Source organism: Macaca nemestrina, chromosome 3, assembly GCF_043159975.1.
Source record: "Macaca nemestrina isolate mMacNem1 chromosome 3, mMacNem.hap1, whole genome shotgun sequence".
In the NCBI taxonomy this organism is placed as follows: domain Eukaryota; kingdom Metazoa; phylum Chordata; class Mammalia; order Primates; family Cercopithecidae; genus Macaca; species Macaca nemestrina.
The window spans coordinates 20,934,600-20,948,641 of NC_092127.1; the positions used below are offsets into that span (position 1 = coordinate 20,934,600).

The window sequence follows — 14,042 nt, forward strand, 5'->3', positions numbered from 1 at the left end:
AAGTTTTCACATAGCCAGAGATGGTTTGGATGTTGGCATATTTTGCTACTTGCTGTACATGCCCAGTTTCTTAATGGATGCGGTCACTGGGAAACCAACCCCACTCCTTTTTCTAAAAACAAAGTACAAGAATCAGTAAAAAAAAAAAAAAAAAAAAAAATAAGTAAAGCTTAGGGATTAGGGGAAAAACCGTTTATTATCTTGCTCTTGTCTATCTCATATGTTTATGGTTCAAGAATGTGCTATTAACTGCCTCTCTCAAGTTATAAATCTTACATTCACACTAAGGCATAGGGGTACATTAGCTGCAAACTATCTCCTATATCCATTGATCTAAACAGACATGGGGAAAATCAAATTAACTCAAACCTCTTATCTAAATCAAAGTCTGCCAAGTCCTAAGGGGGAAAAAATGGTTTCGGGGGGGATATAAAGAAAAAAAAAAAGCAAGAAAGATGCTATCTTTGTATTGTGAGCTCTAGAAGCAATCCAAACCCAGATCCCTGGCCAGTTCTCTGGCTATCTTTTCCTTAGGTAGTGGGAGTTAAGCAGACATTCCTGACAGGAGCCTGCATAACACAAATCAAGAAACTATCCTCACAGCCAAGGCTGGTGACACCATTCCTTAACCTGGAGGAGGGGAGCTTTTCAAGGCTTATGAACCGGGATCATATTATTCCATGCCTCTGAAACTTGGGTCCGTCCCTCTGTCCTTTTCTCGGGCTAGTTTCTCTGTGATTACACATCAAAATGTAGATTCAATCATCTCGGGCTCCTAGAGACTCCCAGGTTGATGAATGCACACCCGTCCTGGAATTTCGCCTGAAGACCAGTAACGGGGCTCGGTGTGCCCGGGCCTGTTCGGGGCGTGCAGCGCAAGACCCGGCTCCGCAGGGTGGGAAGATGCCCGAGCCCAGGGAGACCCGACTGAGACGCCCCCTCTCCTGCCCAGCGCGCCGCCCCTTCCGTCCCCAGCGAGAGAGCAAAGGTCCCAAGCCTCAATCCGGGCTCAAGCGAGCAAACTCCTTTCTGGAGTCTGGACCACTCACCATTCGGGACAGAGCTGCCCCCAAAAGTTAAAATGAGACAAACGCGCGGGAAGCCCCCAGCCCCGGGGCGGGGCCGGCCCAGAGCCCTGCGCTCCAGCTTTGGGAGCGTACCCAGGCCCGGGGAGGGCCAGCCTGGCTGCTCAGGGGACCTTCCCTTTTTGGCTCGGCCGTGGCCTGGAACCCACGAGTGGCCGGTGCGCGCTGCCAGCGCTGCAGCTGAGGTTCGAGTTCGGCCCGCGCCCGGCGTGAACAAAGCAGCGGCCACGGCCAGGGACTGCGGGGACTGAGCCGCGGGCTCCACGCAGCCCCCAGGCCCGGAAGAAACACCGACTGCGGGCCGGGCACAGCACCCGGCCGGGGAAAGGATCCCCGAGTTACGCGCAAACTTTCTTTGAATGGCGCCCAGGTGGGGCGAACCATCCCAAAGAAAGGAGGATGGACTTGAGAAGGGGAGGGCTCGGGTCAGGTCGGGGGGACCCCTCCGTCCCCACCCCCTCCCCGCCAGCTGCCAGGGAATGATGTCATCGCCCCTCCCGGCCCTCACCCCCGTCTCTGCCAGCCCCGCTTTCTCTGCCCTCCCACCCTAGGTCTGACCCTTCGGTGAGCGTGGCCAAGATGAAGAGAGGGGCGGGGGTGGTGGGTGCGAGGTGTTCAGAGAAAAGTTAGGAGAGCGAGAGGGATCGTCTGTGGCAGCAGAGCATCTTCTCCCGCCCCGACCCTGCCAAGATGATGCAAACATTCCTATCTGGAGCTCCGCTTTCAGGGTTCTGTGCTCCCGCCGGCCGGGGGAGGGAGAGGGCTCGGGAAGGGACCGGCCGGGTGGAAAGTGCGCTGACGAGTCTCTTGTCCTACCCGCCCCCACCCTGTTCCGAGCCCTCCACCCCCGACTCGCCGCCCACCCTGCACGCTGCCCTCCCTTTAATTCACACATTTCCTCCACCAGCCTCAGGGCCGACTCCCCGCGCCTACCTCGGCTCTCCCGGCCGCCTCCCGCTGCTGCCCGATTCCGCGTCCGGAGCGAGCGGGAGCTGCAGCGGGCTCCGCGGGCCGGGCGCGGGGCAGGTACCGGGCTTTATACCTCGCCCGCCGGGTGACTCAGGAGGCTCCGAGGCTTCACCGCCGCCCTTCAAAATAAGAGTCCGGCGGCGCCGCCGGGAGAGAGGAGGCGTGGCTCGCAGCTCTCGGACGCGGCCCCCAGGTTAGGGAGGCTTCCCCGCACCCACTCGTAACCTTGTCCCGCCCTTTGCATCTTTCTGGTCGCAGGCCCCTTCCTGGGGCAGCCAGGTTACAAATCGGGTTTTCCTGGAACGATCGAGAAGTGCTAATAACGGGAAAGAATGTAACTTTTTTAGGCCCATAGATATGTTGTCGGCAAGTTAGGATGATTCTCCTCCGGTGTTTGTGTTTTTTCCTTTACAGACTAGAGTGTCCAATAAACCCGACTCCAGGGCAGCGTTTTAGGGGAAAGCAATAGAAACTCACGGTAGAATGGAAGCTGCCCTGAGGGAATGGAACCGCAGGGCTGGGGCTGGGCTGGAGCTGGGCTGGGGCTGTGGGGAGGGAGAGTCCCAGCTCTGAGGACGGATATTCACGTACAGTGCAAAAATGAGTGTGTGACATTAAATCGAAAAGCACAAATCATCATGCAGTATATTTCTTCTCTAAGGAAGAGAAGGGATAATTTTTAGATTTCCATTAATTAGTTTGCTGTGTTCCGTGTAATAACTAAATTCAGGAGTCCTTAGGGTGAGAGGAATAAAGCACTTTGATCTAGCAACATCTGAGGAACCCAGTCCCTATCCTATCCTGTGGTCCTCTCAGGTCATAACCTACTGGAGGTCCTGAGTCACTTGTTTTAACACTCATCTACACAGGAATTTCTGTAGAACTGTTTTCAAAGAGGAACTGGTCTCATTCGTCCCAGAATTAATATTCTATGCAAAATTTGTGACAGATTGTGGGCTTAGCCTTAAATCCAGATCACCAACTTTTCTTTCACCAGATCAGCTAAGGACACCCCGGCTCTGTGTATAATCCTCTGGTAGCTGGTTTGGCACACCATGTCACAACAATTTCCGTCCTCTTTCTGCTTCCAGCGTGTGCTCCTTGGCCACTGGGACCAAACGTTTCACACACAACAAGCTGTCAACAAAATGAATGCATGAATCAGTGAACGAATGGTAATATCCACCATTTACTGAACTTACTGTTGTGCCAGGCTGTTTCAGTAACGTGGTCACTCGGTAACGGCCAATAAATGCCAACTCGTTTTGAATAGCCAGTAGACCACTTGTTTAAAGGGGTTAGTACTGTAACTGTATCCTGCCTTCATTACTGATATCTAGCGCCAGCATTGCTAGGTTCACTGTCTTCAGCCAGGTAGTCTATTCCTCTCTCAGAAATATCTTTATTGACTTTTAAATGAATAATGATGTTTGTAAAATATTAATAAACCAAATATTGCTCTTTAAGCAATAAATCAAAATTGAATGTCCCTGTGATTTTACTCCCAGAGATACATTGTTAGCTGCCTAACGTATAGTCCTCCAGGCTTTTGTATGTGTATTTAAACACACACTTAAAATAGCTTAGATCACTGTTTCCATACAATTTTGTAACTTTTTTTTTTTTTTTTTTTGAGACAGGATCTCACTCTGTTGCCCAGGCTGAAGTGCAGTGGTGCAATCATGGCTCACTGCAGTTTTGACCTCCCAGGCTCAAGTGATCCTCCCACCTCAGCCTCCTGAGTAACTAGGGCTACAGGCACGTGCCATCATACCTAGCTAATTTAAAACATTTTTTTCTCTTCAAGACAAGGTCTTGCTATGTTGCCCAGGCTGGTCTCAAACTCCTGATCTCAAGTGATCCTCCTGCCTCGGCCTCCCAGATGTGACCAGCGCACCCAGTATATAATTTTTTTTTTTTTTTTTGAGACAAATTCTCACTCTGTCACCCAGGCTGGAGTGCAGTGGCGTGATCTCGGTTCACTGCAACCTCTGCCTCCTGGGTTCAAGCGATTCTCCCGCCTCGCCTCCCAAGTAGGTGGGACTACAGGTGCCCGCCACCACACCCAGCTAATTTTTGTATTTTTCGTAGAGATGGGGTTTCACCATGTTGGCCAAGCTGGTCTTGAACTCCTGACCTCAAGTGATCCACCTGCCTTGGCCTCCCAAAGTGCTGGGATTATAGGTGTGACCCACCGTGCCTGGCCTATAACCTATTTTTTTTTTTTAACCTAACAATATACTGACCATAGTCATCTTTCTGGGGATAATACAAAGCATTATTATCTCTTCCATTTTTGAGAGGGTGATAGACCAACAATTCATTGTCCTGGGACAAAAGCTTTAAAGAGTGAAAATGACTTTGTCTATTCTAATAGTTCTAATAGTAGTTCCCTGTTTAGCTTCACCTTCTTTTGAATTCTCAGCTTGTTTACTCCCATGTCAAATGGCCCTTAGGGGTGCAGCAATGACATCACCCGGCCTGCAGCAGGGTTTTCTTGGGGGCTGTGATGTGACACTGAGTAAAGAGTGCCACCAGACGAGAGTTAGGACGTGTGATCTGTGCCATTAACTGTGGGACTCTGAAGCTTCCTTATTTCCACAATAATGGGATTAGCCTGATGGATTTTTAAGTTGCGCTTCTTAAATTTTGTGATTTTATGATTTAGGAGTCCACTCACAACATAAGCTCAGAAAGAATAAAATAGATGTCTGTTATTACCGCCTCTAGTGTTTACCTGCCATGGAAGGGACTATGGGGTAGAAGAGACTTGGAGAGTTGATTGTGAGAAAACAAACCCACTTCTTTTACTCTGAAGAGGCAGCAAAAGAAGGATGATTCATTAGATCTGTCATCTCTATGTCTGCCTTATTCCAACTACAGGTGCCCAGAAAGACGCATGCACGTGGACCAGTTTTCACTTTTCAGTGCTGAAATCCAGGAAGACTGAAGACTGATGCAAAACACTGAATATTCTCATGTTTGCAACTTTGAAGTTTTTACACATGAACTGTGGGAGGTGTGGATACATCTTGGCCGTCACTTTGAACAAGCCCCAGAATTGCTAGAACTAGTATCAGTAGAAGCACTGATGAGAATTTCTGCCAAGTTTGAAAAAGAATATTCCATCCTCCTCTGAACACTGAAGATTCTGATCAAGTCTTCTCCTTATATTACTTTTATTTCATTCTTCCCTAACTAAAACTTCGCATTCTATGGATTTGAGATAAGATGAAAGGGGCAGAGAACAAACACACAATGAGCTTTTATTTCATCAGAGGCGACCCTCAGGGCACTCCCTTCGGCTTTGCTGGCTGTATCTGCCAGAGGCTCTGCTTCCGGGCATGCATCTCTGGCTGTACCTTCAGCAGGCTTTGGCTCAGAGCTTATGGCTTCAAACATACAAATTTACTTTCAGATGAAACATTGTGCTCAATTAGCCAAGTATTTGGCGAGAAAAGTGGAAAGGGTGAAAGTAACCCTTCAAATCATTCCTTTTTATATTTTCCTCACAAGGAAAATAGTGAAACATAGGTGGTTAAAAACTAAAACACTAAAACGAAAGACATTAAAACCAATAGTATTCACTAAAGAAAGAAGATCTTGGCAGCAAAACCAAATCACAGATCTATCTATTTATCAATCGACTGATTGATCTGTCTAACTACTAACAGGTGTTACACACCATCTAGCTCAAAATGCTCAGCATAGGTAGTATATAATATTTTATAAAGTAGATATGATTAGCAAACCAAGTGAACGTCTTTTTACTGCTACCACAAATCGACATTGTTCAATCATGCTTTTCTAACTTAAGAATTAAAGCCCCAAATCTATATTTTCATTTATTTTATTTCCATGTAGCAGCAAAGGAATATTAATATATCTTCAGGCATTTTACTTAATATTTTAATGAAAACTTGACATTTTCCTAGAAGATTCCTGGCTTCTGGCTTGGCACATTTTCTACAAGGAGGCTTTTGCTATGTGTTTCCTCAGTGATCAATGGTATCTATTAACAGATGTTCTGATAATCAGTTCAGCATCAGGATCTTGTTCCATTCACTTCTGGTGTTTTGATGTTTGTTGCTGTTGTTGTTTTGAGATGGAATCTTGCAGTGTCACCCAGGCTGGAGTGCAATGGCGTGAACTCAGCTCACTGCAACCTCCACCTCCTGGGTTCACGCAATTCTCCTGCCTCAGCCTCCTGAGTAGCTGGGATTACAAGCGTGCACCATCACACTCAGTTAATTTTTTGTATTTTAAGTAGAGACAGGGTTTCACTATGTTGGCCAGACTGGGCTCGAACTCCTGACCTTGTGATCTGCCTCTTTGACCTCCCAAAGTACTAGGATTACAGGCATGAGCCACCGTGCCTGGCCTTTGATGTTATTTTTAAAAACTTGATTTAGCCCTTACTATATTTTTTTAGAGTCACAGAATCTTGCCTGAATGGCATATTTCTTCTATTGTAGTTGCTACCTTTGCAAGGGTTCCCAAGTACATTTATCAAACAAGAACAAGACTAAGAAAATAACAGATTAATTATAGCTTTTACCTGATATTGATTCATAGTAATGTTACATTTGGGAAAACGTTTCTGAGAGTGGAATGCTTAAGATCAGCTTTTAGTCCGTTCATTTTTAAGAATAAGCAACTTTTAACAATCTTGGACTATTCTGAATTTGGACTCTGTAATTAAGTGCAACATTTGTCTCCATATCAACAACTAGTAATTATTTTAAGAAAAGTGAGAAACTTTTAAAAACCAAAATGTGGGTCTTCTAAAGAGGATCAGGCTCATGCATTATCTGATCATGAAGACAGACTATTAGGGGAGGAGGGAAAGGGCACCCCTCCAAGGACAACTCATACTTTGAACATAAAAACAAATTCATCTATCCTATTGGTAAAGATAACTTTATGGTTCTTTGGTTTGTTCATAACTTTTTATTAAGAGCAGGGAGAATGGATCAGGAAGAAAGAAATGGGACTGCTTGTACATATAGACACAACTAGAACCCAGTGGACACCAAATGCTATGTCGCAGGGAGCGTGACGACCGCATCTGCAGTTGGAATGTAAAGAAAGGTCACGCTACGATAAACAAAACACAGGCTGAGCTTGTGAGAGTGAGGTAAGCCTTGAACATCCGAGACAACTCCAGAGGACTCAAAATCAGAGTTGGGAGGGGCTGAAGAGGTCATCTAGTGAAGGCATGTCCTGAAAAGAGCATGGCCTTTGGAGCTGGCCAGAGTGGGGTCAGTTCCACTGTCTCCCTTGAACTCACAAAGGTTTTGTTTTGGGAGTGGAGGTTCAGGTATTTACGCCACTGGACTGCTGTTGAAAAGACAGCACGATGCTGCCAGGGCAGTGCCTAACATACTGTTTGGTATGTAGCAGGTGGGGAGCTGGGTTTTATTTGTTTTTGCCTTTTAATTTTGTTTTTGTTTTTGCAAAACACAGTATTTAGTTACAGATAGTAAAAAAGACAGAGAAAAAAATAATAATCTGAACTTTACTTTGGGCTGGCATTATGCCAATCATATCACATGCATTCTCATGTTTACCTGACTATAGAAACCATGAGGAAGTATCACTATAACTATCATTCCAGGGACAGTGAGCACAGAGAGGTTAGGTAACTTACCCAAGGGCACAGAGCTGGTAAGGGGAGGAGTAGAGATGCAAATCCTTAACTCCAGAGTCCAAGCTCCAAGGAACATAAATATTTGGAGTAAAAAATACATATTTATGAGAAGTCCTTTCACTGTCTGTTCACCGTCCCTAAGATCTCCATTTTACCAACGGAGCAACTTATTATTGCCAAGTTTAATTGTGCAGAGTCAGGTCTGCTTGATCTGAAATAGTTAAGGCAGCTTCTAAACATGTCCCGCTTGATCCACAGAAGAATCTGACTCACTATTGAGCACCCTTTTCCAAATCAAATGAGTTATGCTGGCTCTGAAGGAATCATCCACAGATTCCATGTGGATTACTAAAGAGGCATAGTGAGAATTTGCCTGTTTATGTGATTTTCCTGAATAAGTGGTGAAATACTATAATCAGTGAACTAAATAGTTGAACTTACCCTACATAGGAAAAACCTTAAGTTGTGTCTTATAAATATAGTGATGGATAATAGACAAAGATGGCATATTTAGGCGAGGATTACACATTTTACATTAATCCCAGTGGCGATTCATGAAGTCATGGGTGAGATCATGCATAAAGTCCTCAGCTTGTTCTTTTAATACTATTAATATTACCTCCGGTGACACCATAACAAAGAATCTTGTGTCGCATTTCATGTAGATTTCCAGGGTGCTTAGAAAACACCCACATCAGCCATGATTCCATTGTTGCTCCCAGAAATACAGGAAGTAAAACTCTTTCAGCAAGGGAGCTGCTTAGGGTGTTGCAGTGTCGTTTTCAGAAGAATGAAGTAAATTCAAAGGAAACCATGGACTCCGACAGGCTATATATAGTGGACTATGTTCACAAGAAGGAGGGAATCGGGTCTATTTCCCTAACATTGATAAACCTGTCATCTCTGAAACCTTCCTTCTACCCAGCCCTTCATGTCTTAAACTTGAATATCCATTCCTTTGGATCAATACACAAACCCTCTGGGTCAAATAAACGGGATTATGTTATCTGAAGTACTTTATTTTTCTCATTAGGAAAATATATAATGATTTGCTTCAGTGATGAAGTTAAAGGTTTTCTAGCAAAGACATCCAACTACTAAAAGAATCGTTGAGATTATTTTGCAGTATATATCTTTAACAAAATAAAATGTACAAACCTAGACTCCAATATGGAAATGGAATGAGAAGAGAGAGAGAAGAGAGAGAATAAGGAGAAGTCAAATATTCCAATTAAACTTTCTTTAAATATAAAAATGTAATAAATGTATTTAAAATTAGAAAATTATCTGAATATAGACCATAAGCTCCATAGGAGAAAATATTTGATAACACTGGCAATTAAAGAAATGAATTTGGTCAGGCACAGTGGCTCACGCCTATAATCCCAGCACTTTGGGAGGCCAAGGTGGGAGGATCACTTGAGCCCAGGAGTTGGAGACCAGCCTGGGCAATATGGCAAAACTCCATCTCTACAAAAAATAGAAGCCAGGTGTGGTGGTGTGTGTCTGTAGTCCCAGCTACTTGGGAGGCTGAGGTGGGAGGATTGCTTGAGCCTGGGAGGTGGAGGTTGCAGTGAGCCAAGATCGTGCCACTGCACTCCAGCCTGGGTGACAGAGTGACACCTTGTCTCAAACAAACAGAAAAACAAAAACCAAAACAAAAAAAAAAAACCAAAAAAAACAACAAAAAAGAATTTATCTGGTATATAGTTTATATAATTGACAGTTAAAACAATTGACAATAATATTGATACTGCCTGTTATGGGCCCCTTGAATGAGTTACACTAGGTCACTGCTGATACAGTGAAGTACTAGATTTCAAGAAAAAAAAAAATCAAGATTTTTTTTTTTACCTAAGATTTCCATAGATGTAAATGTAAAAAACAATTCCATTGCTCCAAAGAATTAAGATCATTATTCTTGTATTAGTATGTTTGTCTGTTTTTAGTAACTTTAGAAAAAGTTCAATGATTTTGAGAAAATTTGGTCAATTTATAGGATTTATAGAAAGACGTTTCAAATTAAACTTTGGTTCAATCTGCTATGTTCAAAGGAACTGGTGGCCCATGAATATTTTCAAATAGCTATTTCTTTTACAATATGTAATGGATTTTAATAAGATATGGCTCATGAAAAGAGTTCAAAGAGAGAAGACTGCACTGAGAGAAATAGGAGTTTAGAATATCATTTAAAAAGTATTCAGTTAATAGGATTGGTAAAAAAAATAAAAAAATGTATTTCTGGACAAAGTTGACAAGGTAAGATTTTGGAAGTAAAGCTTTCAATGCAAGTAAAAAGAAAATACGGGAACCATAAATAAAGACTAAATTCAGTCTTGCCTCTTTAAAAGCCAGGCCTTCTGCAAATCATGACCTCAATTTTAGCAAAAGTCTCATTAGAGATAAATTTATTGGCAATGGGTATATGCATGTTTGAGCCCATTGTTGCATTTTGTTCATTAGCTTATAGGTGGCAACATTATTATTCCATCTTCATTTGTGGGTGGTACAAGTATAAGCTTGACATAACTTTGGTGTCATTGTTCCCTTGCTTGCCCACTGCATGACACTTAAGAAAACTTTGTGTAGCAATGAATAAACTGGTCTGACAAAAATTCTCTGCACAAACTGACTCCATTTTGGAGAACACAGACACACAGTCTTTTAGCATCACGGAGGAATTAATTTTTGATTCAGTCACCTGCTTTGCTGTCCTATTATGAACAAAGGGCTCTACATAAGCAGCCCTGGCAGAGCACAGTGGACAGAAACACTGGCTTTTCTAGGCCAAGTAGTGTTATATAAGGAGAAAGGGATTTCTTTTCTTTTCTTTTCTTTTCTTTTTTTTTTTTTGAGACAGGGTCCTGCTCTGTTGCCCAGGATGGAGTACAGTGGTATGATCTCAGCTTACTGCAGTCTCCATCTTCTGGGATCAAGCCATCCCTCCCACCTCAGCCTCCCGAGTGGCTGGGACTGCAAGCGTGCACCACCACCTGCCTAATTTTTTTTGTATTTTTTCTAGAGACAGGGTCTCACCATGTTGCCCAGTCTGGTCTCAAACTCCTGACTCAAGTGATCCATCCGCCTGCCTTGGCCTCTTAAAGTGCTGGGATTCCAGGCATGAATGACCTTGCCAAGAAAGGGATTTCTGATTCTTGAGCTGCCCATTGCTCAGAGACAACATCAGGAAAAACAGAAGAAAGGAGCCTATCTGTATTCTCTGTTATAGTGACGGTAAAAATCGATGGGGCCAGCTATGCTTCCATGAATCTCTTTGTCCATAATCTTAGGCAGGGTCAATTTATTCATTAGGTTCAGTGGGCAGGGCTGACACTTTGGGCAACCCATGAAAAAATTTTTTAATAAACCCAGAAGGAAAAAGCGAACATAAATAAATATAATAATGATGACCATATAATAATGAATCCAGCCTGGATTACATTCATCATTATACCAATACTACTATAAAATATGATTCCATTTTTTTTTTAACGGAGAAACGGACCCACAAAGGCAAAAGTGCCCTGAGGCCCGTGAAAGTCATAATGCAGCCCTATCCTTGGGTACGTGACATTCATCTGAAACTTTGACACTTTTCTTTCAGTAGCTATAAAGACAAGCTCTACCACCTATTCTCTATTCACCATTGTATTCTATGTGAACCTAAATCAGCAGGTGTCACAAGTTTTTAGAAGAAAACAACCTCCAGTATTCTCAAGCTCTTCATAATCAAAGCACAGAGACAAAAATCAGCTGTTGACAACAGGTGCTTTGCAGTTGTTCATTCATCTGGACATTTCTTTTATGAGTTAATTACTCATAACTCTCTGGTGAACAATCTGCACATCTGGGAAAATAAAACTGCCCACTGAAAGTGAATTACTAGAGTGTAGGTGAAACACAATAGTTAATTCATTTGGATATCCTTAAAAGGCTTAACAAAAGTCCCTGCAGCACTTGGAAGTTGGACTCCGTGTCTGAAGAACGAGTTAGCATCAGGTTGAAGGCTGCGACATAGGAATATGTGATTCCAACTTCTCATTCAGCTCCGGACCCTTCCCTGGGTCACCCACTCTCTCTTTTACACAGCCACCTCTCCCAGAGCTTCCCATTGATCAGCATCATTTGGCCTCATTGGCAAAACGTCCTACTTTTCATTTAAGTACCTAAAGATTTCCTTTTCAATTTCAACTTATTTGTGGTGAAAAGAGAGTATTTTGCTACCTGCCTCCCCTCCCCCGCCCTCCCCCCACCAAGAAAGAAAAAAATCTGAAACCAAACAAAAGCTCCAGTATGCAATACAATTCCTAAGCGAGGCTCATTATTATCACACAGCTATTCAGACTTTACATATAACAAAAACCTCATCAGGTCCTGAGTCCTCTTGGAAATGAGGTCTTGAGACAGAATTCTCATACTCTTAGTTTCCCCATGTATTCTGCGGAGGGGCTGGATGGCTGAACTCTAAAATTTCCTTCAGCTGGAGGGTTCTGGGATCAGGCCTCAGGCCAGCCCACCATGGCCTGGCATAGAACTTTCAGCAGCTCTTCTAATGGGTGTTGGGGTATTACACAGAGCAGTGGGCTTCAACAACAGTCTATTGAGAGATGATTAAAAAAAATACTAAAACTTCTTTCTTTTTTTTTGAGACAGCGTTTTGCTCTGTTACCCAGGCTGGAGTGCAATGGCGTGATGTTGGCTCACTGCAACGTCCGCCTCTTGAGTTCAAGTGATTCTCCTGCCTCAGCCTCCTGAGTAGCTGGGATTATAGGCACGCGCCACCACGCCCGGCTAATTTTTGTATTTTTTTTTTTCAGTAGAGACAGGGTTTCACCATTTTGGCCAGGCTAGTCTTGAACTCCTGACCTCAGGTGATCCACCAGCCTCGTCCTCCCAAAGTGCTAGGATCACAGCTGTGAGCCACCACACCTGGCCTAAAACTTCTCTTTATATATATATTCATCTCATTCTTCAAATTTTTTTCTCTTTGTATATATCTGTATGTGTAATAATACATAAAACACGTATATATTTGTATATACATATATATATATATATACACCCATATCTACACACACACACACACACACGATATTTTACCAAAGGGGATAAATGATGAAGAAAAAAGAAAACCCTTAGTATCCCATAGTTTTAAGGTAAGATGAAATACGTAGAGAACAAATACATAATCAACTCATCAGATAATGTTTTGTAGAGGACTTAGGACTTCCATTTCTAACGTCATGCTTAGCACTATTTGGTTCATAAACATACTTTCAAACATGCAAATTTAACTTCAGGTGAAATAATTCAGTCTATTTGCCACTACTTTGGGGAGGAGGATGGATTAGGTAAAGATAATTCCTTCAAATCACTCCTTTATGTGGAGATTCAACTAAATACTCTCTCTGTGAATTATAGAGTAGACTGTTCTGGGCATACCTTTATGTCTGCGACATTTAGACCTTGGATGTTGTGGACAAGCAGAGCATGTGACTTGCTAAATCTTTTTCCCTACTGATGTGATAGGAATCATAACCCAAAGAAATAGAGACATTCATTACTCAACAACTCTTGTTGAGATCCTCACTTCATAAATAATAGTATCCTTAGATTCTTTCACTGGTATGACATACAATATTTCAAAATTTATATATGTCTGTCCTCCAAATTTTCACTGATGCAGGTAATTTTTGGAGTTATCTGTGTAATTATCATTCTCATATTCAAATAGACAAATTATCACCTGGATACCTGACTTCTGGAAGTCCATCATTTTATTTACTCAAAGTAGAAGTTCTTCCTCGTACCTTTGGTCATAGTCAACAGAATTGTCATCTACTTGGGATACTTTAAGTGTATTTTCAAAAACTTTCACTGAATACCTACTGAAATCATGCAAGTTCATGCTTAAGAGCTCATGCTTTGGGTGTAAATCTCAAGGTTGACACTTTGTCTAAATCTCAACAAACCCACCGTGATGCATACGTATCCACATGCATAACTGGTACTGTTTCTCCATGTTCTTTTCTAGTCCTCAAAGCATAGCTATACAAATAGTTTGCAATTTCACAAGGTAACTATTATTATATCATTTATCATAAACATTTTTGCCTTCGTAGGCTTGTTACCAGTTTTAATTGCTGCATAATATTCCATTGCTAGGTGTAAGACTTTGGGGAAGTTATTTAACCTCTCTGTGCCTCAGTTTTCTCCTCTGGTAAAATGAGAATAACAGCACTGCACACCTCATGAATTGCTGCAAGGATTCAACGAGACGTTGGAAAGCATTTGGCACAGTGCACGTTGCATTGCTGCCAATAAGTTTAGTTATTACT

The 14,042-nt window shown here is 42.8% G+C and overlaps 1 protein-coding gene across 6 annotated transcripts in view; it reads right to left on the reverse strand.

The window, feature by feature from the left end:
* The window catches only part of LOC105466706 (palladin, cytoskeletal associated protein), a 433,580-nt gene that overhangs the window by 93,128 nt on the left and 326,410 nt on the right, over positions 1 to 14,042 (reverse strand). Inside the window, exon 1 of one of the 6 annotated variants that reach the window (XM_011715821.3) lies at positions 2,019 to 2,096. The exons of the other annotated variants lie outside the window; for them this stretch is intronic. The gene's annotated coding sequence lies outside the window, so the exon portion shown is untranslated. Of the gene's footprint in view, positions 1 to 2,018; positions 2,097 to 14,042 lie in introns of those variants that run through there. 6 annotated transcript variants of the gene reach the window in all.